Below are 25458 nucleotides of genomic sequence, written 5' to 3'. Positions count from 1 at the left end.
TAAGGAGGATGACTCTGAACTGTCCAGTAAGTCATGTGGAGGGGGTGGGGAGGGTTCCCTTCTCTATTCCCAAGCTGCAAGCCATGAGCATATGACTGCCTCTGTTTCTTTTCTAGTCCTCTTTAAACTTAATGCCTTTCCCCTGAGATTACCCCAAATTTATCTTGTGCATATCCTCTTTATACATTTTTTGGCACATTCTCTCCCCCATTAGATGGTAAACCCCTTGAGAGTAGGGATCATCATCATCATCATCACCATCATCATTATTATTTTGGCTTTTCTTGGTATCACTAGTGCTTAGCACAGGGCCTGGAACATATTAGGTACTTAATCAATGCTTGTTAACTTAACTCAATGAGTTAAGGACAGACTCAAAGTGATAGTCACTTGAAGGAAGAATTCTTACTGTGGAGACAAATGCTGACCCTGGACTCAGCAGAGGCATAGACCCTCAGGGCCCAATTGGGTTTCCCACCCAGCAGGGAGCTATACCAAAGGGGAATTTCATGAGGACTCTATGGCAGGAGAATGTATCAAAAATTGCTTAACTATTCACCAGTAGATGGTCATCTACTTTATAACCAGTTTTTTTGTGACTACAAAAGGTAATGCAATAAATGTTTTTGTGGACATAGGGCCTTTTTTATTAACCTCCTTTGGGTATTGGCTTATCAGTAGAATCTCTGAGTCAAAAGACAAGGTCTTTTTAACCACTTTTTATGAATAATTCCAAATTGTTTTTATGAAGGGTTGGACTAATTCATAACTCCACCAAAAGTACATTAATTTGCCTTTCTTTCCACAACCACTCCAGCATTGACAAGTCACATTTTGGGGTCATTTTTGGCCAGTTTTGCAGGCATGAAGTTGCCTGTTTTGATTTACACTTCATTTATTATTATCTATTTGTAGCTGGACTCTACTTGTATTAATTCAGCTTATGGTTACATTGACTAGATTGGTTGCCACATCATTATGTTGACTCATTTGAGCTTGTAGGCCACTAAAATCCCCAGTTCACACAAATTTTTGTATATCCTTCTCACCTTCATTCTATACTTATGTAACTGATTAAAAAAACAAACCTCAACTAAAACCAACTAAAATTTGATTGTACATTCATTTTGGTTGTATTTCATTTTATTAGCCTTAGTCTATTTACAATTTTTGGATTCTGACTCATCTCATGTATTATATCTTCCTTTTTATTTTGTATTATTAACAAATTTGACAAATGTATCAGGATTTACAATAATTATCCTTTACATTTATGTAGCATTTGGGGCTTTCACAAATAATATCTTATTTAATCTTCCCATATTATCAAACCATTGCTATTTTATAGATAAAAAGCAGAGACCTAGAGAAGTTATTTGACTTGTCTAAGTTCTCACAGTGTTGCCAGTTCTGGGCAGGAAGAGATAAAAAATTAATAACCAATGACAGATCCTGTGGCTTAGTATGTTTTGGGATCAAAATGTGCTCTCTATGGCAGCTTAGGCATCCAGAGCTTGGGTAGTGGGGCAGGGATTAGGGTAGGGAAACAGGGTGCCAAAAGTATGGGCACAACTATAGGACCAGGTAATGGTGCATAGACTGGGTCAAAGCCAGGCCAGAGAAGGTAGCTAGCAACTGGGATTAAATAGAAAACCAGGATGAAGGCCAATATTCAGCAATTCAAGAATCAGTTGGGTGTGCATGAAGCTCAGTAAGATGCTGATAAAAGAAATAGGATGCCACCCAACAGTCAACCTAATGTTTAAAAAAAATGGTTATTTGTGGCATTTGGGCAACACATTTTCCTTTGCCTTAATGGAACTGGACAAATTTCTATTTAGTGGCAGAACTGAGTTTAGACCTCAGGTCATTTATACATTGGTTTACTATTCTTTTCACTATATGCTGCTATGACACCATATCTCAGAACATAAGTTGGTAAATTGTCCTTGAGTTGACATATTTTTTTCTTACCTCTATGGTTTATATATTTAACTTATGGTCTCTTAAGTCCATGAACAATTGAGATAATGTTTTTTAAATGTAACTGAATGAAATTTGGGTTCACTGCTTTGTTCTCAAGTCTGATTTGAGGGGGCTGGGACTTGAAAATCTAGTTTGATATGCTAGCAATCTTTAATGGGGAAAGCTGCCACATAAGTAAAAGGTGGTTGAGAAAAATGTGTCAGTACAAATAGAAAATAATTGGGTAACAATAAACATAAATTATATTCTATTACAATGATAGAGCTAATGAGAGAATAGCAGACAAAGAGGACAGACAAAACCCTGTCCATTCCTCCCTCCTCCAGCTCATAAGTTGCAACATATGGAATTAAACAAGATTTCAGATGACAATTAGTTCCACCCTTTGCCTAAATGAAAGCTTTACATAGGTCATTCAAGGCTGAAAATTGTCGTTCCTACTGTTAAAGGCCACTAGGGAAGAAGATTCCAAATATCCCTCAGTCAACTATTCTAATATTTAACAACTCTTAATGTCAGGAAATTGTTCCTGACACCTAACCTGAGTCTTTTGTTGTCTTCTTCCACTTTGACAACCTCAATGGAGCACAGCTGCTAACCATTCTTTATCTGATCACATTGAACTGCAGGAGAAAACTGCCCCTTATTCTGTCTTCCAGGTTCAGCAATCCTAATCCCTACAACTTTTGTTCCTAGATCTTGTTGTTTTCCCCTTTTTTAAATTGGGAATTTAAAAATCATCAACAAAGACAAACAATTGCCCAGTTTGATTCTAGCTCCTGAATGGCTTCTTGTTTTCCCTTTAACTGTCCCTTCCTTTCTTTCTTCCTTCCTTCCTTCCTCCCTTCCTTCCTTCCTTCCTTCCTTCCTTCCTTCCTTTCTTCCTTCCTTCCTTCCTTCCTTCCTCCCTCCCTTCCTTCCTTCCTCCCTCCCTCCCTCTCTCCCTTCCTTCCTTCTTTCCTTCTTTCTTTACTTCCTTTCTTCCTTCTTTCTTTACTTCCTTCCTTCCTTCTTTTTCCACTGGCTTTCACTCCCTAGCTGCGAAGAGTAAAACTTTGTATAGTTAAAGAAAACAAATCAACATATTGGCCATTTCTGAAAGTGTGTATTTCCTTCCATACTTCCAGTTTTCTTTTCTAACTGCTCAAAATCTTCTCTACCCACATCACTTTTGAGTTGTAGAGGTTCGAATGGAATTCTAGTACAGTGAGTGTGGTATCTCCCAGTTTACATGTCATATGTAATAATACATGTACGCAGCATTTTCCATATATTATTTCTCATGACTTACATAGATCCTGTGAGGTCAGTATTCTTATCCTCATTTTACAGATGAGGATACTGAGTCTCAGTATACGTGACTTACTAAAAGTAACTAAAAGTTATACAGCTAGTAAATAGAAGATCTGGGATTTGAACCCAGGTGTTTTCAGGGTACCAAGGTATAGAAATGTTATTATTATTTACTTTAAATATAAATTTTAAAAGAAGCAAAAAACATCTCTCCAGCTGTCAAGAAATTAAACATTTGTGTTTCAAGTATTTTAAGGCTCTTTGTTTTGCTGGTGGGAATACTCCCTCCATGGCAGTAGAGTGAAATTCCTTTACCTCTTAGGAGATAGTTTTTAAGAGTTTCTGTAACCAAAAATACTAATCATTTTGTGGCCAATCTGCTAATAAGTTCCAATCATAGGGGAAAAGAAGAAAAAAAATTGAAAACAGAGTTGGAGCAGAAGAGAAAGCTCAGAAAGAGGAAATTAGTAGTGTTTCTTCACCATTTTATGCAAGGGCCAGTGATGACTTAATCTGTATAATGAGAACCATTAGGGAAGCCAAAGCAAAGAAGAGAGAGATCAAGGGCAGAAGCTGATCCCTTTTATGACTGCTGAACTGTCAGCTCTTTCTGCTCAGTCACCAAGCATTTTCAATACAACACCCAGTGATGATGACCACGGGGACCAATCAGGAGCTTCTGGTTGAGCATGTACATTAGCTTTAAGATGACAGGGGGCAGGTTTATCTCTTTAGGCTGGCCCCTACAAGACCTGGTTCAACAGATCAGGAGGACTCCTTGGCAGCCATAATTCAGGGGAGCAACCACTGTGGAGAAGGACCCAGTCATACAGACTTACTGCAGACCAAAAACTATCTATATGGAAGGCAAGCCAGTCTAGATGAAGCAGCAAGGCATGATGAAGAAGAGAAGAGGTAGAATATGTCTGGCAAGTCAAATGTCTTCTACCACTTCTACTATCATCTTCCCTCAGACAATGAATTCAAGATTAGCAGCACTTCCTAGACAATTGATCCTGTTTCCAGCACTGAACCATTATCTAGGGCAGGGGCATCAAATGCATGGTTGGTGGGCCACATGCAGACCATAATACTCCTGAGTTCAATCTGAACCAGTATAAAATGCAATTTGCAAATATTTAGTAAAATACATAAAAATACAATAAAACATAGATAACACATTTAAAAACCATTAATATGTAGTCAACAGGGATCCTCACGTATGGATTAGTGGCCCCTTTTCTATGTGAGTGTGTCATCACTGATCTACAGAATCAGTTCTTGTGGAAATACAACATGGTACTTGCTTTTGCATTTACTATGGCTTCTAGGCCCTCAGCAACCACAGTTACTGATGACCCAGAAAAGATGACCCAAATCTTTGACACCGTTAAATGGTTCAATAGCAGAACTGGATATGGTTTCATCAATGTCAAAACCTTACAGAAGATGCGTTACCATATTTTTGTCACTTATTGACTAAGAATCATGGGGCCTTTCTATCTGACATTTATCTGAAACTTTCTATATGTGTTGTGTCACTTTATCACAACGTGAGATCCTTGAGATCACAGTCTTGCTTTTCTAGTTGTATCTTCACAGTGCTTGTTGCAGTATTTTGCTCATAGTGTCCATCCATCCATCTATCCATCCATGCATCTGTATCAGTAAGGCAATAATAACAATGTAGATGATAATTGTCAAAATGCCAATGTAATTCTATATCACAAGGTATATGAGACTCTCCACATAGAAGGTAGAAGAAGTAAACCATTTATTCAGACACCAGAGAACCATATCTCACAAACCATTTATCCAATCTATCACAGAAGTAAAATATTCCATACACAATATCGCAACATGGAGGCTCACCATCCCAAAACCTCTCCGACCTCCTGCTGGGGTCTTCCCAAAAACAAATTCACAGTACAGCTAAGTCAGCCTGTTCAGTTCTAACCATCACGACGGCGGCCATTAGCAGCCATAACTGCTCTGTCTCTCTCTCTCAGCATTTCCTGTAACGTAACTTCCTTTTCCTGTCAGGAAACTCTTCACACCACATGAAACTTAGGCTTGTTGTGATGTGAGCAGGTCATATGGCCTATTAATGGGTGGGAAAGATCTTCAAATCTAAATTGCTACTACAGCATCCATTCATATCTTTCCATAAATTCACCATGGGTAGTCTATCCATTGTGCTGGAGAGTCATTCTTGAGTTTTTTTTTCCATTGCATTTATACAAGTACATATCATTCCTCAACTTTGCTATGTAACTCATACCTTTCTGGTTTTCTTATCCTATTCTCTCTTCCATTAACTCTATAAAATAGCTAACCTATGTTCCAAGTTGAACACAATCATCCATCTTCTCTGCCTCTATGTCTTTTCATATACCATTTCCCATGCCTGGGAAGTTCTTGATCCTCACTTCTGCTTCTTAAAATCCCTGGTTCTGTTTTCCTTTAAGTCTTGGTTCAAATCTCACCTTCTGTTGAAAAGCCTTTCATGTTATCTTCCTCTGCTAGAGGCTTCCCCAAAAGGTTATCTTCCATCTACTTCTTTGTATACCTGGTTATTTACTCATTGTCTCCTCCATTAGAATGTAAGCTTCTTGAGGGCAAGGACTGTTTTTGTCATTCTTTACACCCCTTAGTGCCTAAGTGCCTAGCACAGAGTAAACGCTTAATAAACACTTGTTGATATATCTATTGACTGATTGATCATTATCTGATCACATTTTTCTTGGTTGATATCTTTATTTATGATTTCTTATTTGCAACCTGTTGCAGCCTACTTATTCTATATCCACCATGAAGTCTCTCCATTATGATTTACATGATCCATACCATCAGTTCTTTAGTTACCCACAGCCAGATATCATTGAAACAATAATTGTGTTAAAAGATAGGCTTTGTTTCAGTGAGAGGCCTAGGATTATTAAAGGAACTGTGTAATCTCCCAAAGGTAATCCAATCTACTCTTTTCCTAGTCTACAATGCTAGGGCCAGTCCATAGTCCATTTGTAGAATTCATCCTAGAGAGATGTCCTGGTGGACGAGCTCTGTAAGTTGTTGATCCAACTGCATACCATATTCTGGACAATTCACTTGGTTTTTCCTATGTGGAGAGTTAAATGAAACTCCTGAATGACAATGGATCTCATTCAGTAGGCTCTAGTGTATTCTAGGACTTGATGAAATCAGCACAATGTCATCCAAGGAGATCTTGTCTCTTTTTGACTTGGACTTTATTTTGGACCTCTACTATAACAGTGATGAGCACCTTTGGCAAGCATGCATCTCTCTGTTTTATGCTTCATTTGATATTAATAATCAGAGTGTCATTGAGCAAAGTTATTTCTGCTGCTCTATCTTTCAAGATTTCTTGGATGATTTTGACATATTCATGGGAGGCACCTTGTTAAAAGAAAGCCTTTTTGCTCTACCAAATAAAATATTTTTTTTATTGTCACCAACAACAAACCCAGTGGGATGTTAAAGGTTCTACACATTCTAATCAGTTGTGTTATTATTTTTAAGATATTGCTTCCAAAGGCTTGTCTGTTGCTTTCTGATACCCCCATTAAGGATAACCTTGCTATGTGAACATGTTACTTTCATAAAAGTTTTGTATAGATGGGAAAGTATGTGTGTGATTAGTAGTTATTGGAATTTTCTAAACTGCCTATTTTGGTAATTATAAGCACTGAAATTTTATTATGATTTTGACATCCTCTCTTTTTAAAGAAATATACCTTTAGAAACAATTCTTTAACACTCTTAAATATTATATCAAGCACAGACCTCCTGTGGGTATACTTGTTTTAGTCCAGCTGCTTTGTTTATCTTTGTTTTCTTAAGTGTTGTGAGAGAGAGAGAGAGAGAGAGAGAGAGAGAGAGAGAGAGAGAGAGAGAGAAGTGACACACTGAAACAGATGTCAAGAAAATTGAGGGACCTCATTAGATAACTTATATTACCCATTACTACAATAGCAAGCCTCTGTACTAGGTGGGTTGTCTTTCCCAAACTGTCCTATTCCTCTTTATATCCAAGTGGTCTCATGTACTCAGATGACATCATCTTTGTTTCTCTTTCCAGTAACCTCTTAAAAGATTTTGATACATGGATAGGAGGAGCCTTATTGAAAAAAGAAACTTTAAGGTAGCATTTTGCTATACCAAGTCAAATACTTTTTCATAGTTTTTTAAAAATTGTTTTTTCCAATTATGTGTAAAGACAAATTTTAATATTCATTTTAAAAAATTTGAGCTCTAAAATTTTTCCCTTCCCCCCTCATCTCCTCCCTTCCCTAAGACAGTAAGCAATTTGATATGTTATATATGTGCAATCATGTAAAACATTATTTTCACACTAGTCATGTTGGGAAAGAAGAAACAGACTAAAAGAAAAAAAAACACATAAAAGCCTGGAAACAGTATGCTTCAATCTGGATTCATTCTCCATCATTTCTCTCTGGCTGAGGATAGCATTTTACATTGTAAGTTCTTTGGAATTGTCTTGGATCACTATATTGCTGAGAATAGCTAAGTCATTCATAGTTGGTCATCATACAATGTTGCTGTTAATGTGTACAATGTTCTCCTGGTTCTGCTCACTTCACTTTTTATCAGTTTATATGAGTCTTTCCAGGTTTTTCTGAAATCATCCGGCTTTGTCATTTCTTATATGCTTTTTTTATAATTAAAAAACCATGAGCAGAGTAGGGCCTTATATTCTTTACATGTCTTAGTCAATTGTGAGATGGTAAAGATGTGGTCATTGTAGAATATTACTTACAGATGCCTTCAATAGGTAAATAGATTAGTCATAGAAAGGTTTCATATAGATGGGAAAGTAGGCTTATAGGTTGGTAGTTTTTGCTGTTCTCTTGGCATCCTTCTTTTTGTTATTAATAAATTCTGAGATTTTTTTCTATTCTTGTGTCGTTTTCCCTTCTATTGGATACCTTGTGAACAAATCCTTCAATGCCCTTATAACTGGGTCATTAGCATGAATCTTCTCTATGTATACTTTGTTCCAATCCAGCTGCCTTCCCCATTTTTGTCTTTTTTAGTGACATTTCTATGTCCCTTACAAGCACATCCAGAACTCTGATGTTAGAGTCTGAGGCCATTCTACTGCTCTTGAAGGTGAAAATAATTTTTACTAGAAATTTTTGCAGATGTTTTCAATTTTCCTTTTCCTAGTTGTCCTTCCATTTTCATCCTCTAAATGTCCTTGGGATGACTGGCTCACTTCACAACCTTTTGATAAACTGGTTTTATCTTCCACTGGTGCTAAATGCTTTATGAGACTACATTGCTTATTATAATCCTTCATCCTTCACAACTTTTACAAATTGAGTTTACATTCTAAAACCAGCATTTTTTTTGCCTTCATCCATTTGATGTGCTATAGCCAGCTTGAACCAGTTTGACAGACAACTTTAAAATTTTCAGTGTGAGGATTTACACCACAGAAGTTGGCAAATGCTATAAATCAGGACTTGTTTTATTATTTTGTTGATTTTGTCTAGACTTAGAAAGTGATGGAAAAAATGTTAATAATACAGATTAAACTTAAAAGTATATCTGGCATACTTTTTTTCTGGAGAACTGGTTATCATTATACTTTTGACAACATTTCTTTCTCTATGCTTAACAACTAAGTGAAGTGTTTGTTGACTTAGCTACTTTTTAGGCTCTTTTGGTCTTATGTCAATTTATATATAATAGCTAAACTTCTATATAAATTATCTTAATTGATATTGATATTATTTTTGCTGTCTATTACTTATTTAAGTAGAGTAGGACAGAGCTGTTTTAATTGTATGCCCCATCCTTGTTTCCTTATTCTTTTTATTGCTTTGTACTAATTCTTTTTGTTTGTTTTTTTTGGACAGGGGAAGGCAGGGCAATTGAGGCTAAGTGACTTGCCCAAGGTCACAGAGCTAGTAAGTGTGTCAAGTGTCTGAGGCTGGATTTGAACTCAAGTCCTCCTGACTCCAGGGTGGGTGCTCTATTCACTGCATCACCTAGCTGCCCCGCTTTGTACTAATTCTTATGTTGGCTCTGACAAGTTGGTGGTTTGTCTCTTTTCTTGTCTATTATGACGTAATTAATCATCTTTGTCATGTTGTTTGGTATTTGCCACATCCAACATCTACTATTTTTTTTTCTTGAAGAAAGTTTTCATCACATAAAGTCATGAGACTTCTATATAATCTGCATATCCTACTCATTCCTCCTTTCTGAGCTATTCTTTTTACTATATTTCTCTTCATTCTTACCCATTTCTACCTTTGCTGTGTCGAGATTTAATTTTGAGGGTGTTATCAAATCATTCATAGACTTTTTGTATTGCCTCATCCACAACAACTGATGTTTCAATTGTTATCATGGTGGTCTTTATAAAAAATATGTATCACGAATGCTTTGATTTTGGGTACGTGGTAACACTATTGAGCTACGATTTCCTTCTTTCTTCTGGTTTCATTTATAGTGAGTGAGTCAAGATTCCTCAGATTTGGCTACTATGGCAGTATGGCCTGAGATAAGAATTTCACATTTACAATACCAAGTTAAAGTTTGTTGATGATGCAAGACCACATCAGGCTCTCTAGGTCCCCAAGTGTGGTCCTTTGACTGAATCTAAGCTTCACAGAACAAATCCCCTTAATAAAAGGATTTGTTCTGTGAAGTTTGGATTCAGTCAAAGGGCTGCACTTGAGGACCACATGTGGTCTTGAGGCCGAAGGTTACCCACCCCTGTACAAGACTATTTGCTTCTGCTACCTTCCTCCAACATCACTGATGAAGCTGACTGCACAGGAGCAAGGACCATTTTGTATTTTTATTTGTTTACTCTGTTCTCATTGGCAAAGAATTTATCACCAGTGACCATCCTCCTGGAAATGGTTCTCTCCATATCTGTCTATGCTAGTCCTTGGAAAACTGATTCTCTCTGCATTCGCTGCCAAACTAATAATCATTAGATTCAGGTCTGTCTATAACTCACCTTCTGAAAAATATTCAATTTTGCCTCTTGGTTAAAATACAAATTCTTCAGCTTGGTATTTAAAGCCTTCCACATTCTGGCTTCCACATACCTTTTGAGGCATTTCATATTACTTTCCTCCACCAATTGTTTCCACCAAGCTGACCCAGTAACTATTCTCCAAATTTGACATTCCACCTTCCATTTCTGTGCTTTTGCCACAGACTGTCCCCCATGCCTGGAAAGTACTCCTTTCTCATCTCTGCCTCTTAAAATTCTTTTCTTCTTTCAAGGCTCAGCTTAGGTTCTATTTCCTTTATGTAGCTTTCCTTGGTTCTTATAGTTATTAGTACTCTTTCCCTCCTGAAATTATCATGCCTTTACTTATCTGTGTATATGCGGTATCATCCCTGTATAATGTAATCTCCTTGAAGGCAAGGACTGAATTTCTTATTTTTGTTCTTCATTTTCCCAGTGCTTAGCCCTGTACCTTGTACAAAGCAGATGTTTAATAAATGTTTGTTGAATTGCCAAATTCAATTGAACTTTCTTTGTAGGCCTGCTCTTTCCCTCTGGAATAAAAGGCTTTGTCCTCTGATTAAGGAATTTTAGGCTTCAATGAGGATTTGTGGACTCTTGGAATCAAACCAAGTAGGAGGAATACTATGTTGTCTACACATAAGGCTAAATATATAAGGAGTCTGTGGATGTGTTGGCCATTAGGGCTTTCCAACTACTTGACAATTATGCTGTATGGCTCTATGTTGTGATTTTTCATTTCCCTAGCAACAAAAGTATAAAAAAAAGTTTCTTTCCCTTTGACAACTCCATAAAAGAGAATAAACCATGAAACACGCATGAGCACGTGTTTATACACACTCACACACAACAATAACAGATGTTGTTTAACAGGCTTGTAGGACATTCCCATTAAGTTATAAACATATCTTTCAGTGGTTGCTTAAGATAAACAGATATCTCAAATCACATATCTTTTGGTACAAGAAGCAACTTGTTTGGAAACTAGGGAAAGATTTTGAATGTGATATGCACCTGAAAAAGATTAGGAGATCATGTAAGAGTTATTAACATTTTGATTAGATTTAACATGCTATTCTTAGGACTGGGTATGTTTCAACAGAAAAGTGCCATTGTTTGGAGTGCTTTTCATCAATATAGCCCCTCTAAAACATGAAAATATCTTTTCCTGCATTCTCAGTTGTGAGCTGTCTAAGCAGTGGGGTCATTACATCAACAGTTTCCAATTACTTTGAATTAGTCATGTAGAGAAGGGTTAGGGCAGTTGGGTGGCACAGTGGATAGAGTGTCCCAACTGGAGTTGGGAAAACTCTTTTTCCTGGATTCGAATTAGGCCTCAGAAACTTGCTAGTTGTGTGACCCTGAGCTAGTCATTCAACCCTTTGTGCCTTAGTTTCCTCATCTATCAAATGAAATGGCAGAAGGAAATGGCAAACTACTCCAGCATCTTTGTCAAGAAAACCTCCAAACAGGGTCATGAAGAGTTGGACATGACTGAAAAACAGCTGAACAACAACAAGAAGACTGGTTAAATTTTTGTGCATGTGTGGCTTCTGAAAGCAGAATTGAGACCAATGGGAGAAGATATTGGTTGAATGTGAGAAAGACAAACATAAGATAAACATTGTCTGTGTTATGATAACTGAGGTGGGACTTTTTTTTTTTTTTACTGTTTTTCTCTTTAAGAATGCTAAAGTAATCAAGTACCTTTGATTAATTCTTGCTAGGTGAGAAGCCCCAGGCCCACACCCTTTTGCTAACTAGATGTGAAGCCCCAGGCCCACACCCTTTTGATATAATTAGGTGTGAAGACTTCAGGCCCTAAGAAGGGTATATATATTCAGAGGTTAGCATTTTACTCTGGGCCTCTTACTCACTGGAAGAGTGTTGTGTGATTTGACCAGATGAGACTTTGGGTAGCTGTTAAGGATCCCTCCCCAGCTTGAAAACCCAGATGTTGGTGCTTCCATGATAACTATATATTGAGATGTTGAACAGAAAGCTAGAAGCCTGTCTACTGGTTTGTATTATTTGATCTGTTGATATTTTCTGTTTGTAATTTCTGTTTGTATTTGCTCTGATGTTCAGGGTGCTGGCTTTTCCCCCGAACTAAGTGAAACATATATGTGTGTGTGTGTGTGTGTGTGTTTGATTCAAGTAAGATTGTTAATCCCTTAAAGTCGCTTTCCTTAGAAAAGCAGATCTAGTAGCCCTCCTGTGTGCTGCTGTTATTAGCCTCACACCTCCACAGCGGCTGCTAGCAACATTATTGTTACAGTCTGAAAACAGAATGAGCTGCTTCATTAGATAATGAGTTCCCTGTTACTGGAAATACTCAAGGAGAGGCTGAATGATCATTTTGTTAGAGATGCTGTTAAGTATCTGCTAATATGTAAAGTCTCATCCAAATACAAGAGTTGATGGTTCTAAGAGACTGCTCTAAGTCATGTATTCTAACCTATTGCTTTTACACAAGGTTACACTTAATGTATACTGAACCTATACATGGCCTTGTCTTATTTGGAAGATGTTTAGGGAAGAGGATTCCATAATGGCATTTATAGCTCATTCAAGATTTTTGTTAATGATAATGATGCCTCACATTTGGATTCTTCTTTGAAGTTTGGAAAGTGATTTTACATAATTTCATTTGATCCTTACAAAAAACCTGGGGCACAGAGAGAGTAGATATTATTCTCCCCATTTTACAGATGAGGAGATAGAGTCTCAGGAAGAGTAAATGATATCCCCACTGTCTCTTAGCTAGTTAAAGTCAGGGACAGGGCTAGAAACCAGATCTATTGCAGAAGTCAAAGCCTTTCCTACTAAACCATGCTCTAGATGTCATGAAGGGCATTGCCTGCTATAAAATATTTGCCTTCAAAATATTCTTATAGTTTTACCAGGCATTATAATTTCTCCAGAATTGTTATTTCTCCCTTCTTCATTTTTATATTCTTTTGCATAATATGCATCATATTTTTTAAACAAATTTGGTATTTGTACCTTTGGTGTTTCTATAATATAATTTTAGACACATGCCACACATTTCTATCATTGTGATATTAGTCTAGGTGTTCACAAAACATGTCTCCTGTCTTTATCCAAAACCTCTCAAAATCCAACTGAGCAAGAAAGTGGAGGTTGAGTCATGGATTGATACAGAAGTAAGGTGTTAGAAACTCTGAAAGAAGGCAGAACAACTCAAATATTATTTTGATTTTTTTTCTACAAAGGATAATGATTTTAAGACTGAAAAGTACAGAATAAAATGGTTAATTAGGAATCAAAAAATAAAAAGAAGAGATGGTATATATTATTAGAGAGCATTGAAATGCCTTCAATGAATTCAAATAACCTAGCTTGCTTGACCTATATTTTATGAAACTAAAAGAACTTGCAAACATGTTTATAGAATCACCCTTAGTGAACCTTGAAAAATCAAAGAAAATGGAAGCATTGCAATACCAGAGATTGGAAAATGTTCCAATTTTCAAAAAGGGAAAGAAGGTGGATTTTTCAAACTATAGGCTAATGATCTTTACTTCAATTCTTGTCAAGATTTTGGAATCCATTATTGACTTGTGAGAACTTAGGAATAGGTTGATCACTAAGAGCCGACGTAAGTTCATTTGAAATAAATAATGTCAGGCTAGCATAGTTTTCTTCTCTTTTTTGACAGTTATTTAAATGGCAGATCTGGTGAAGCCACAGAAATAACAGACTTGGATTTTAGCAAGGCTTCTGACAGTGTCTCTCCTACTAACCTTGGGGACAAGATAGATGTTACCTAGATCGTATTATAATTAGGTGGGTTTGGCATGGTCTAAAAATGAAAAGAACTGAAGAATGGATGTTAGTGGGTCAGTATCAACCTGGAAGGAGGCCTGAAATAAAATTTCCTAAAGCTTTGTCCAGGGCCCAATTTTATTTAACATAGAATGGTGTAGATAAGGGCTGGGTGACCTGCTATCAGAATTTTGGATGACGTGAAACTGGGTATAGCTATCATGGTGAATGACAGAATATAAACCCCATAGATTTTTACAGGCTAGATTGGGGATCTAAATCTAATAAGATAAAATTTAATAGTGTTAAGTTTGAGATCCTACTTAGGTTCAGAAAACCAATGGCACAAGTACAGGGTGGAGAACACTTGGCTAGAAGACAATTTATGTAAAAAAGACCTCAGGGTTTTAATGAACTATGAGCCAACAATGTTACATTAGCCCAAAATAGCTAATGTAATCATAGGCTATACAGAGAGCCCAGAAAAAGAGAGGTAATAGTATAGCTCTACTTTGCCTTAGACAGACCATATCTGTAGTATTGTGCTCTGTTCTGGGCACCATATTTTCAGAAGGAGTTTCCAAGTTAAAATGTACACAAAAAGGGGCATTGGGGATCAGCTGAGCAAAATAGAGATGTCTAATTTTGAAAAGATAAGACCTAAGCATTTGATGATATAGAATATGTAAAATACTTTCCAAATCTTTAAGATCTATATTAATTTTAGCTATATTAGTATTATTTTTCTTGAAAGAGGACTTTTGGCTTGTCTTGCCCAACTTGGTACTAGAAGGATAAACTAGGAAAAGCAGAATGCAAGCTTTTGGAAGGCAGGGATTATATATTTTTTAAATTATCCTTAGCACTTAGAAAAGTACCTGGCACATAGTAAAGACTTAGTAAGTATTTGCTGAATGAAGTTGCAAAGAATTATCTTTTAGTTCAATATAAGGAAAAACTTGCCAACAACTGGAGTTATACAAAAGTGGCATGGATGCCTCGAGAAATAGTGAGTTTCCTTCCATTTGGGGTCTTCATGCAAAGAACAGGTGAACATTTTTCTGGTATGTAATAAAAGAAATTCTTCTTCAGGTACAGCTTGGACTAAATGATCCTTGAAGTCCTTGCTGTTATCACTATGATTGAAGGAAATACCATTCATGATCTAGCCTTTAGTTCTGACTTTGCTGGTGACCATACTCTGGTCTTCACATTCTCAATTCTCTTCATAGTTGTTCACAAGTAGAGTGTGAACTCTTTGGTGGCAACAGAAAGACTTTGGTTGAGAATCGTAAAGATGAGTGAAGACAATATTCAATGAACTTACCAACAACAAAAGTGGTCATGAGTTGCAATGAAACAATAATTCAATCCACCAAACAGACAAGTATTTACTGAATACCCGCTGAACGTCCAATACTTTGTTAGGCACTGAAAGGGATATGAAAACAACGTAAGACACAATCCCTGGCCTTGAACATTCCAAGTATTTGGTAAACTGACAGACAAGTATAAACAGTTAATTAACAATACCAAATGTTATCTGTAAATGACAAATTAGTGGGACCAGCCAGTGCTAAGAGAGATAAGAGAAAGCTTGTTTGAGACTAAGGTGGTCAGGAAGAGCTTCAAGTAGACTTGGGAAGTTGAATTGGGCTCCATCTTTCAGAAGATGGAGAAGGAGGGGGGAATAGGGAATTTCAGGGGCCAAGAACAACATAAAGATTCAGAGGCAGGAAAATGCAAGCAGGATTGGTAAATAGTCAAAGTTGAGTCAACAAGCAGTTATGAAGCACCTTCTATGTGTCAGGCACTGTGCTAAGCACAGTACGATAGAAAGAAAGGTTAAGAAATTAGTCCCTGGTCTCAAGAAGCTCACAGTCCAATGAGGGAGACAAACTAGATGTATACAGGATAAACTGGGGGGTAGTCTCAGAAGGAAGGCACTAAGATTAAGGAAGCCTCAGAACACTTCTTATAGGACGTATGACTTTAGCTAAGACTTGAAGCCAGGGAAGCCAGGACATGGAAATGATATGAAAGTTCAAGGCAAAGGGGAAAAGCCAGTGAAATAGCCCTGAGCTGAGAGAGGGAAATTCTTGTACAAGAAACAACAAAGAGGCAGCGTTGCTGCATTGAAGAGTATGTAGAGGACAATAAGGTGGAAGAAGACTGGGAAGTTAGGAAGGGGGCAGGTTACAAGGGGCTTTAAAAACCAAACAGAGGATTTTATTTTTGATCCTGGAGGTAGCAGGGAGTCATTACAGTTTATTGAATGGGGGTGGTGTGTGTGTGTGTGTGTGTGTGTGTATGCATGTGCATGTGTGTGCGTATGCATGTGCATGTGTGTGCGTGTATGTGTGAGTGTGAGAGAGAGGGGGGAAGGGGGGTCAGATGTGTGCTTTAGGAAGATCAATTTGACAGCTGAGTGGAGAATGGATTGAGCTAGAGAGAGTCTTGAGGCAGAGAGACCAACTTAGAAGTTTATTGCAATAACCCAGGATTGCAATGATAACAGACTGGATGAGAGTGGTGGTATTGTCAGAGGAGAGAAGGGAATATATAGGAGAAATATTATGAAGATAGAAATGACAGGATTTGATGACTGGTTGGACATGGGATATAGGAGGGTGAGGGGAGAGAGAGAGAATGGTGGATTACACATAGGTTTTGAATCAGTTTGGTTGAAGGGGAGAATTTGCTAAGGAGAGTAATGTGAGGTAGGGCTGGAAACAATGTTTAGGATTTTATATTTGATCTTGGAGGAAACGGGGAGCCTTTGGAGTTTGTGGAGTTTATGGTCAGACCTGTGCTTTAGGAAGATCACTTCGACAGCTGTGTGGAGGATAGCCTGGAATGAGGAGAGATTTGAGGCAGGCAGAGCAACTAACAGTCTATTGCAGTGGTTCAGTTGTGAGGTGATAAGGGAGGGACACTCATGTCAGGTTGATGAGTTTGGACTTTATCTTGTACCTACAGGACACATTGAACAATGAGTATCCATGAAGTATTTTGAGCAAAGGAATGATTTCTGAAAGGGACACCATCATTGGGTTAGATTCTACTAGTCACACAGATCAGAGGATTTAGAACTTGAAGATACCAAGAAGGCCTATAATTTTACAGATGTGAAAACTGAGTCCTAGGGAGATTAAATGACTTGCCTAAAGTCAACTAGGTATCAAGTAACAGAGAAGAGTTTGAACCCAGGTCCTCTGGCCCTAAACCCTAAACACTTTGCACTGCCCCATTTGACCATTCTTCAGTTCATGACAAGGTTTTTCTGAATGCCATAATCTCACTTTCCATGTTATTATTATAAGTCTTCATGGGTAGACATGAATATACATGAACATAGTTATGCTCCTGGATAGAAATTCCCCTTATGGTTAAATAATCATAGCTGAGGTTTTAATAATAATTTTCTCTTTTTGGACAAAAGTTTAAAAAGATAATGTTTTTTCTTGGGGGGCTGGAGTGTTGGGGAAGGAATCTAGATCTGTGATTGGTGTAGCGTGCTCACAGGTGAAGGGACTCCCTTTACCAGTGTAGATTGTCAATATATAGTCTTTTATTTATTGCTTTATATGGTATAAATAATACCATTTATGTGCTTTAAAGTTTGCTAAACATTTCATATATACCATTTTATTTGATCCTCACAGCAATTTCCAGAGGTAATGCTTTTTGTATCTCCATTTTACACATAAAGAAATTGGGTCTAAGAGTTTAGGTGATTTTCCCAGGATCACACAGCTAGTAAATACAGGAGGCAGGATTTGAACTCAGGCCTTTCAGATTCCAAATCCTGTGTTCAATCCATTACGCCACCTAGCTGCCTTAGAGAGCTGCCTGGGCCCCTGAGAGGTTAAGTGACTTTCCCATTGTCATATCGGGTAGTATGTGAGAGGAAGGATTTGAACCTAGGTCTTCCTGGGTTCCAAGACAGGCTCTGCATATGCTATGCCTAGTGATCTGTATAGGAATGACTCATTACTTTGAGCAAAATAGGGTTGCTACAATGACTCACATTGTTAGGTGCAGTTACATTGCAATGCCAAGAAAGACAGCTCCTTTAAGAGATTTTATCTAACGTCACTTTCATAACTGCACCTGAAAACTTGGCCTCGCTGCTTCCTGGCAGCTTCCTACATGATCAGATTTATTGTTGTACCAGCTGTTTGAATATTTGCTCTTACACACACCCATTTCATAGAACCGTGGAATAGTATATGTCACATTTAACAGCTCCTGTTTCTGTGGGACTTGGAGATTTATACAGTGATTTCTCAATAGTCCTGTGAAGTTGGTGGAGGTCAAGAATATTACTTCAGTAAATGTAGAAGGGAATTGAGGCTCCAAGAGGGTTGGTGACTTGCCCAGGGTCACACAGCTCGTAATTATTAGAGATTTATTAGGTTTCTAAGTAAAGTCTTCTGGCTTGAGATCAGTGCTCTTTCCACTACAGCCTCCTCCCTCTTTCCCATTGGTCATTGGGAAAGGAAGTCCCTTCATTTCCTCTTTGGCTGACCTCCATGCCTTTCATCTGCAGCATGCTTGCTTCACTTTATAGGCACGAAGGTCAAAGGGAATGGAATATGGATGTGAGGTTAGGGATTTCGTCTTCAGAAGCCATTAAGTAGATCAAGCTCTTTGGGACTCGATTGGCTATTGTCAACATTTAGAACTAAATGTAACAGCTACCAGAATTCTGACTCCGCTACCACTTATGCATCATTTTTATTAGGGATCTTTTAATAATTTGCCATATCAATTTTGATTCTTTGGAGATCATGGTGTTCTATGACTCATGTGCACATAGCATTACCAAAGGAAGAGTGGTATTGAAAAGATGGGGCATTTAAACATGTACGGGAACAGTTTGGGATAACTGAGAGCACTGTAATTTCCCTGCTGCAGTCCATCTAGCTTCCTTTCTTCAGCTCATTTTATTGTCTATCTGCAGTACTTATCCAAAATAATATGTACAGGGATAGACTAAATCAATGGGTGGCCCATCCAGCTGCATGTCATCAACTGGGAAATGGGAATTTTTACCCTACTTTTTTTTCTCCCCCCCTGTAGATTTCTAGGCACTTCTCATTTATAGCAATAGAATAACTAGTCTATATTGAGAAGTTCTTACAGAGTCTGAAGGGTTTAATGTCACCAATATGATGTTATCTGCAAACAGGAGAATCAGGAGATCACCATTTATAGCAGAGTTTCTTAACCTCAGGTCTTTAGAATCCAAGGGATTTGCAGATAGATTTCAAGGGGTCTGTGAAAAATTTTATTTTATTTCAATATAATTTGTTTTATAATCCTAAATTTATTTATTTTGTGCATTTAAGACATTATTCTGAGAAGGGGTCCACAGACTTCACTAGACTGTCAAAGAGGTCCATGAGAGAAAAATGGTTAAGAAGCCATGATCCATAGGAGCATATATTTAGAGCTGGAAGGGACATCAGACACCAATTAATTCAATCTAATAATTTCATCAATGAGGACATAGAGACTCAAGGAACTGAAGTGATAGGTGCAAGGTAACACTTCCCTTTGGACTTTGCACAGAGAATTCTTCATGTTATTGTTTTATGCAAAATTACATGTGACCTAGCAGGCAATCGACCCAGCAGGTATGAGAAGGCTATATCATTTCAGTAGTAATGGATTGCTTATAAAGAACAAGGTCATGTATGATTGGAAAGGAGATGGCCTGAACATTGTACTTGTAGCCCCAAAATATCAGAAGACCTTGAGAGAGGCTTGGTACAGAGCCTGACATATAGTAGATGCTTAATAAATGTTTATTGAATTGAACAGAATTTAGGACATTGGATAGATGCTCTATAGATGATTTTGGAAGGACATGGACAAGAGCTAACTGCATGGAATGAGAAGGTGTGCAGAAAGATTGTGATGTACACCAGTGCAGAGGACAAGGTGAAATTATAAATGTACTAAAGTGTTGGCTATAATTACGATCATCATGCCTAATGTGTATATAGCATTTTTAACTTTTTAAAGCACATCCACATTTATTCCCTCAGTAGGTATTCACTAAATATTTCTCTGATAGATGGATTGAATGATAATTCTGTTGCAATTCAAGGCCAATTTCAATGTTGGTAAATTAGTTATTTTTTTTTTCTGTGTCCATTCTTTACTGTCTTCAAGCCAGCTCTCCCTGCTGCTACCAGAGAGCTCACATTCTGCTTATAAACAACAATGAAGAGAATTGAAGATGTGAAGACCAGGGCACAGTTCACCAACAAAGTTAGAACCAAAGGCCAGGTCATTGATGGTAGCTCCTTTGAAGCCATGGTGATGACAGCAGGACTGTCAGTTTCCTTATCTGTGAAATGAAGGGGTTGGCCTCACTGAGCTTTATGTCCCTTCCAGTTCAAAATCTACAATCCTATGAAAGATTGCATGGGGGAAGACTGGAGGCTGAGACACAAGTTAGAAAGCTATTAAGAGAGAGGGAGGGAGAGGTGACCAATATCTGAACGAGAGTGGTGGCTCTGTGAGTGGGAAAAAGAGAAAATATGTGAAAGATAGAGAAAACATGAACAAGATCTGATGAATGGTTGCTATAGGAAGTGAAGATCAGAAGATACCATTGTTTGCATTTGAGAGATAGAAACTGAGGCACATAATGAGTTACCTAAGATAAGACAGCAACTTCCCTATTTCTGTAGGGGGTACTCCCATCTTCCTAGTAACCCAGCTTCATAAACTCAGAGTTTTCTTGGACACTCTGATACCCCTAAACACTTATAGCTAATTAATTGCCAATACTGATGATTCTTCTTTTACAGTCTTGAATTTATTCCCTTCTCTCAATCCATATGGCCACTGCCCTAATTCAGACTCTAAGCACCTTACACCTAGACTGTGTAAGCAGCCTCCTAGTTAGTTCCTTACCCCAGGCCTCTAGCTTTTCTTGTTCTTCCATCCATCTTCCTCAGAGCTGCAAAAATAATTTTCCCAAGAGAAAAGTCTCATTACATCACTTTCCTGCTTAAAAATCTTCATTGGATCTCCATTGACTATGATAATAATAAGAACATTAAAACTTAGCCTGGCATTCAAGGCTCTCCTCTCTACTCACTTTCATTTATCTTTCTGGCTTTATTTTACATTATCCAAAACCTTCTCCTCTTTCCGCTCCACACAGTCACTTCATTCATGTTCCAGTGCACCTCCCAATGAGACATTCATACAAGCTGAACTCCCTGCCTGAAAGATTCTTTCTTCTGCTTCTATCTGTTAGAACTTTTATCTTCCTTCAAGGCCCAGCTCAAGTGCCTCATCCTCCATAAAGTTTTCCCTAATACTCCTCTTTATAGTATTCTCTCTCTCCTCAAATTACCTTGTATTTATTCATCTGTGTTTAGGTTGCTTCTCTTCTAGCAAGATGTAAGCTCTTTGAGGACATGGAACGTACCTCAATTAATTAAGCTACCTATTCATTCATTCATCCATTCATTCATCTATCTATCTATCTATGTGTTCGTATATTTATTTATTTGTTCATTTATTTATTTATTTGGTATCCCCAGCACCTAGAAGAATTTAAGTGCTCAAAATTTGTTGCAAATAATTGGATTAGTGGCTAGGCTGGGGAAGAAAGCCCAAACCTCTTAGATCTAAGATCTTTTCATTTTTCATGGTACTATGATGCTTTCCCAGTATTTTGTAAGGTCTAAGCCAGTGGTTTTCAATCCTTTAAAGGGTCTGGATACTTTTATAATAATAAAATATTTCTTGACCACTCCTCACCCCTGACTATGATAGTAATTGTATTGTCTGTAGACTGAGAAAATACATGGGGACAAAAAGCTCCTATGAATTCAATAGTGCTTTTAACTGGATATGTAGTTTCTTAATCACAACAGCATCTCTCCATATATACATATATATGTGTATATATATATATATATATTAAAAACAGTAATATATGTATGTATCTAGGTTAAGTACTATAGACTCATAACCTGGCAAAAACTCTAAGGGCTCCCAACTCCAGGGCCCAGGGCCCATGGTCTAGCCATTGAGAACTATTGGTTGATGGCACAGGAGTAGAGCTTTAGAAACACATTTAATCAAAATCAATCCTTTGTAACCCTGAGGAAGATTTCGTGTATTAATGTCAAACACTTAGTAGAGATTGCTGGAGATTGAGTCAAAGGATCTGGGTTCAAATGTCTACTCTGTTATTAACTTCCTTTGGGACCTTGAACAAATCATTTAATGTTTCTAGGTCTTAGTTTCCTTATCTGTAAAGTGAAGGGGTGAACCAGATAACTTTTAAGGGTCTAAATCTGTGATCCTCAAAATCCTTAAAAAATGATTTTATTTTGAAAGTCAACTGTTTACCTAGTTCCTATAAAATGGTGCACCTTGAACAGTGTTTTTGATAATTGAGGAATTCCTACCTAAAGGCAAACCCTTGAATTAATGAATCATTCAAGCTAACGTGTTATGGGCCTGGAACTATATGAAGAACTAGGTAAAGCAGTGAGGAATGAAAGCTTCCTCTGTATTGATTGTGTTTTTTGGGTAAATTAGGGTTTTGTTTCTCTCCTCACTGAGGACTCCTAGGCTGCATCTCGGCAATGCCAAGCATCTGGGTGAAAATTGAAACATGTCGTGCAATCATCCAGATGTTTTCCAAATATTCCAGATGACCAACTGCATGTTTCACTTTCCATCTGGATGTTTGGGTTTCAAGTAGATAAAGAATGTTTCTTTGTCAATCAAATTTATAAAAACACACATTAGCTCAAATACTGATGGGTGGACAATGAGTTCGGATAAATGCTTGAGGAGTATCCAATGCCTAGGTGCAAATGGGCTAAAACAACAACAACAACAAAAAAAAAAACCTGACCTTCGATTATTGAGATATCTACAAATTAGAAACTATCCTTATAACATGGGATACAGGATTCTTTATTTTCATCCACAAGTTTGGGGTAGTGTAGCTCACCATCTGAGACTGAGTCTCCACTGGCAGAGTGAAGAACAGAGCTGAGTGGTTACGTAGTGAAATGGAACAGCAGCCTATCTGTAGACAGCTAGTCTGGATTGCCTGACCAAGAAAAAAGAAAAAAAAAGGGAAAAAGGAAAAGTTTTGTTAGTCACAGGCATTTTTGATTCGAAATATCTGAATGGCCCACTCCATGCCACAGGACCAGAGTGACCTGAAAGGCAAAAGGCCTAACTCACGGAAAATGACGGCTTCTGATTTTCCCTCAGAAACTGGCTTGAGCTCAGGGTTGATCATTTTCCATCATTCTTCTTAATCACTGTTTTTGGCACACAGCGACAGGCCAGACAAGATCAAGTGAGGGTTACCACGAAGGAAGAACAGGGACAGAGAAGAGTTAGAGGGCATTTTCTGGCAAATTTGAATGCTAAGAGGAGGGGCAAGAGATGAAAAAGTTAATGTTAAAGCCTACTTGATAATTTGATTTGCATGGTGAGGGTGAAGGACAATATCCCTCATGGACCAAAAGGGGTCATTTAAAAATCTTCAAGTTCTGAATAAAGAGCTCCTTCGTGTGTTATTGTTTCCAATAATAGAGGGACTTGAGTGTCCGATGCCAGAAAAGTAGAGGAAGAAAATGATTAGTTAAAAGAAAAAAAGATGTGGGCATGTGGAGACTTAACTGCACACAAATAAATACTGCTAGGTTTCCAGAATATTTGTTTTCATCCAGAGACATTCGGGCAGAGGAAAATAATTCTTAATTAAGTTTCTATCAACCTACTAAACCTTCCTGATTGGAATGTTTTACACAAAACATGAATGCCTTGCCCCAGTTAGAGCAGCCCAGATTACTGCAGTAGCAAAATGGTTTGCAGTACTCTTCCTTTAACATGGGGAGGAGAAAAAAAAAAGAAAGAGAGAGAGAGAAAGAAATGAACTTTTTTTCTCCCCACCTATTCATTTTTCAGTTTTCTGATTTCTTTATATCATCTTTCAGGGCCACTTACCACTTTGACTATTACAGCGAAAATGTCAAGCAAAGGGCACTTTGCAGCTTACAACATCTGCATCAGGTTGTGAAATCCTAACAATGCAACAAGAGAGAGCTGTGTAAAAATGCCTGCCGCCAATGCTGTTGCATAATTTGCTATGATAAATAGCTTGGACAAATGCTCATCAAAATTACATTTTGGTTCTACCTTATTTGGCAAGACGAATGCATGACACGGCCGGAGGAGCCGGGTTTTGTTAATTTGCAGATGTCTTTTCCCTCTCCTCTCTGCCCATGTTTGCAGCAGCCTGGACCCTTCACTTCAGCCCATGAGTTTTCCCCTCCACCCAGTTCTTTCACCTGCATCGACATCTCTATAGTCCCACGCACACACAAGAGTCATGTCCATGGGGGGAACAGGGCTCTGGACTACACACATGCGATAAATTTACATTCCAGAAACCAAAAGTGATTTAAAAGATTTGAAGACAGGCACGATGACAGTGTCTATTACTGTTCTCCTCGCAATCCCCTCTCGTGAGACAGACTGGTGAAAATATGCAGTTTATTAGCTTGGGAAACAACAGGGAATCCTTATTTATTTGGCATTTAGACTATGCTTTGGGTTCAGAAGGGGTGCTGAGGGCGGTTGTAGTGGTATAGAGTTGGCGGGGGAGCAGAGAAGAGGCAGGAATCTTACTGAAAATGGAGTTTGAAGAATCATTATCTATATGGACCATTCTTTGGTTGGCGAATTTCCTAAGCAGATCTGCTAGGATGATGTCACCCCATTTTATGCACTGACCTTACTGTGTTGGAGCGAGGAGATGAATATTTTCACCGATGTGAATCGGGGAGCCAGTGAATAAGGATTTACAAGCCAAGACCACCACATAAAGGCTTGGGGCCTGACTGCCTACTGTTTTCCTTCCTCCATGGGAAGAGCTACTGAAACTACCCGAAGGCCCCAAATGAAAGGCTTCATTTACTTACACCTTCCCCACTCGGGCAGAGGTCATTTTTAAGTGTCCCTGACACAGATTACCATGTATGGAAAGTATTAAAGTTGGAGGTGTTGCCTGAACGCAAGATTTCTGGGGTCGGAATGGCCTGTTCTGCCTCCCAGGTCTTAACCTTTCATAGTTAGACAGACAACCAGGGAAGTAGGAAATCGAAACAAGCTATGTTTAGCTGAATTTTACATACCATAATCTCTTTACCATGGTCAAGCAAGGCAGGAATTCTCAAGATGATCTGTTCTGGTACAAATCCATTCCAGAACAGAGTGATTTACAACTTAGCACCATTCTCTCCTTTTCCCTGAGAGTGAAGTTAAATGACCCAGGAATAATATTGCTA

The sequence above is a fragment of the Trichosurus vulpecula genome, chromosome 2, assembly GCF_011100635.1.
Source record: "Trichosurus vulpecula isolate mTriVul1 chromosome 2, mTriVul1.pri, whole genome shotgun sequence".
In the NCBI taxonomy this organism is placed as follows: Eukaryota; Metazoa; Chordata; class Mammalia; order Diprotodontia; family Phalangeridae; genus Trichosurus; species Trichosurus vulpecula.
This window is presented reverse-complemented; position numbering follows the sequence as displayed.